This window comes from Protobothrops mucrosquamatus, unplaced genomic scaffold, assembly GCF_001527695.2.
Source record: "Protobothrops mucrosquamatus isolate PMUCROS unplaced genomic scaffold, P.Mucros_1.0 scaffold106, whole genome shotgun sequence".
NCBI classification, from domain to species: Eukaryota; Metazoa; Chordata; class Lepidosauria; order Squamata; family Viperidae; genus Protobothrops; species Protobothrops mucrosquamatus.
The window spans coordinates 891,706-895,725 of NW_015386478.1; positions in this window are offsets into that span (position 1 = coordinate 891,706).

The following is a 4,020-nucleotide window of genomic DNA, read 5'->3' on the forward strand; positions in this document are numbered from 1 at the left end:
TATGACCGGTTTAGTCCTCGACTTACAACTGGTTTAGTCCTCGACTTACGACCGGTTGGGGTCACGGCATTAAAAAGGTTGAGAACCACTGAACTATATAAATAATGCAACTGTCTATTAGTATGCTACAAAATAGATCTCTGTATTAAGAGCATGATCCAACACTAACTCTGGAGTACAAATACTACAGTTATGGAATTCCATGGTCACAAGGAGGAGAGTGTTTTCCACCTTTATATCTTGCTTACATATAAACAGATATTACTGGATGCAAACCAATACCAATGTGATAGTATAAATTTTGTCATATTACTGTGTAGAGATTGTTAGCATGTTTCATAATATAGTCCAAATCAACAGTCCAATTTTGCTGATAAAACTTTTCCATCAGCAGAAGTGAAAGGAGTAGTTTCTTCTTTCCCTTAAATATATGTTATTTACTAATTTATTTTACTAATTTATTTTCTTAAGCTTATAGGTTGCTTCAGTTTCAAAGTACTCTAAATCACCCTAAACATCTGCTGTAGGGGATTAATGTGTTCTCTGGAATAGATTGAGCAATGGGTAGCACAATTTCATATAGGCTGGGTCAAAGCAAGTCATAATCATGCAAATAGAACTCACTTTTATGTTATGAGCTATAGGACTAAATTCTTAACTTTCATCCAATTCATAGTTCTAAGCAAAGAAGTCATATTCAAAAATTCAGAACTAAATACAGCAATTTTAATCTATTTCAAGGAATGTTCAAAGTTTCTTGCCTTTTCTTGCCTTTGTACCTTTCTGCACTGCAAAATAATAACAGGTTTTATGGGGGGGAAATAATTGTTTCCAACCCTAGACCATGACCAATTGTATTTAAAAACATGACAGACTTATACATAGTAAGTATCAAAGGGGACAGAAGAGTGCTTCTTCCAAATTACATCTGTATGCTGCTACTATCCCTGCTTTTTACAAACAGCTGTTTCACATTGCAGTAAAATCAGAATTTCATATTTTGAACCCGTACCAATTCAACCAAACGCTCAGAAAAAGAGTGTCTTTTAAATGTATCTTTTATGAATCACAGACATCCATTCCTTGGACAGTTACAACTTTTCACATAGATGTTTTTTAATAGATCCCTATCTGGAACAAATATTATTTCTCTTTCATATTATTTAAAACAACATGATTAAAGTCCATACTAGAGCAGATGAAGGAACTGGTGCTTTAATATTAGAAATATATGAACTAATCGTTTTTCTCTTTCTTAAATCAGATTTTACAGGTATTGTTTGAAAACAAGAAACATCAACTGATATTCAGATAATCATTCTATAAATACTGTGGGATTTTCATAGCCGTCATGAGGTTGGAATGTATGTGTGAATTACAGATCCCTAATCATCTTTATTCAGTTTGCAATTAAAACTGAAATATTGTCATATAATACAATTCTAAGGTTCATTACAATATCTACCAGGCATGCTGGTTATTATTTGCATACCATAGTCGATTTTGTTTCAAAATAATTGTTTCACTTTTGGTTTCTTATGCTTGCTGTTTTTACAGCTGGGAGTAGTTAAGATTTCATAGTAGTATAATTAAAGAACAAGTCCAGGAACCAAATATTTTTACATGGATATTCACATGTGCTAGACTTCAGCGGAAACCAATGATAATTAGAAGATACATAGGTTATGTAAAATCACATGTTATTGTCTCCTTACTATCACAAGATGGGGTATATGTTTGAATCCATATACGGTAGTTTTAGAAATATGGGCTAATACATAAAAAATAATGCAAATTTAGGAAGAATATTGAATTATTCAGTAACATGTTATGTGATTAGATCTGATTGGTTCCTTACTAAGATATTGCCCATAAAATTATTTCCATGGCAATTTTCTTCTCAGGATGAAACTGGGGTGGGGAACAGAACAAGGCTTACTTGAGCTAATAATATCATGGTTGCACGGAATGATTAATGGTCTTTAAAAAGGCCCTGATTGGTTTCATCTTTCTCCAGATTTTATTACTTACTTGTTCATAGTCATGTACAATCACTAAAGCTAAGAGACAGAGGAAACAAGTATTTGATGTATGACATATTTGTCACAGCTGTGTTTATTCTTAAAATGTATGTATAAAGCATACATACACATACATATACAATGATTAAGTGGTTTGAGAGCTAAGCAAATAAGTTGCTGTCTGCTATCCCACAAATAAATCAAAATTAACAATTCCTTCTACAAATATGACTCTTTTAATTACATATTAAATGTATAAAGAAACTCCTCAAACTTTTGATCTCCTATTTGTACCTTCTTAGAACTTATCATTTTATAATTGCGATCTGTAAGTTTATGAGGTTGATTTTTTAAAAAAAGATACAGTGAAGAATTTAATTTATCTCGCTGAGCCATATATGTGAGAGTGTTTTGAAGCTTCTTCTATGCTCTGTATCAAAGAGGATATCTTAACCAGTTTGCTGGAAACATTTTCATCTGTATCACATGCATGCTAGATTGCGCGTGGAGGCACAGCAAAACATTGAACTGGTCTAGATTAAAAAGTGTTGGAAAGAGTCTTGAAAGGGTCACCAAATAGTTCTGTGATATGAATAGTTATTATATGAAGATTCATCATCTCTCTTTTTTTCTATGAAAAAGTCAAACTAGAAATCAGACACTTGCAGCTTAAATTCAGCTACTGATGTCAATTTCATGCTTGGGAAGGCATGCATGAAGGAAATAGACTATGTTTCCAAATTCCTGTGTTGATTGTGAGCAAAGTGCTTGTCCAGAGGTCTCCTCCATCGTGTTGAGTTTATCTCCCGTAGAGCTACATGTTTTCTGTTTTGACAGTTTAAGCACTATTTCGAGATTGTTTAACAAAACCAAAAGCAGTGCTTGGCAATTAATTTCTGCAGTCAATAGTATTCTTAAACTGGGCAACTCCCCTTGGAACTGGGGAAAACAACAGAAAAAGGCTGTGCAAGTGAACGAGCAAGACAATTCATTAGACAATTCTGCAGCAGCTCTAAAGGGGGGGGAGGGTGTCAGCCTCTGCTCCTATGCTTCAATACTAATGAGAGTCATTGCATATTCATAACCCTAAATACAGTCAGCTGCTTATAAAAACTTTTGTCATTGAGGCTTCATCACAAGAGCAAAGCATTGCACTCTTCGTGTTGTGGCACTTCCACCAAGAGAGTGTGAGAGCAAGATTGATTGTTTTGCAACGCTGCTTGACAGGGAACTAAGAGATACTGCCCCCAGGGTCCAGGAACTAAGCTTAGTTTGATTACAAGGCTCAAAGTAATCAAAGAAACAAAAGAGGATGAAAAAGTGGATTTTTTTAAAAAAGATAAAGGAAGACTCTAAAGATATAGCTTTCCTTATTGAGTGTTCAGAGTAATTATCTGCCAGCAGTTTAAAACAGTTCATATCAATTTTTATCACAGAGGAAGAAGAGCAGTGATCTCCAGCAAACTTGTCCCCATGTTATGCGTGCAGTGCAGCATGTCTTCACTGATACAATCTCTAAAAGCAGATGAAGCTTCCCATCAATATCAATAGCAAAGATTAGGGAATTTAACCTGTCAGATATTAAAATCACTTCTGCCAGTATTGTGCTACCCAGAACTCTTTCGTGGCAAGTTTGTTATCCTTTCTTGTCAATTCCTTCTTTTCTGCTGTGTCTGCATCTTCATTATTTTTTTTTTTTTTAAAAAAAATCTTTACCCACATTCAGGTAAAATCCTGAGTGTTTTTATAAATACTTGGGCACATGCACGTACACACACAATCACATGCACACAATTACTGACCTTACGATACCTGTCTGCTGGGGCAGCTCTTAGCATCCCCTGGAGTTAAAGAAGGAAAGCATCTCTTTCAGCGCCCACTTTGAAAAACGGCCTTGAGCATTTTCTCACTCATAATGATGTCTTCAGCTGGAATGCCAGCACATTTCCACATCTCCTTGACAGGCGAGCAGACTACAGGGTATCTATAAAATTAAAAT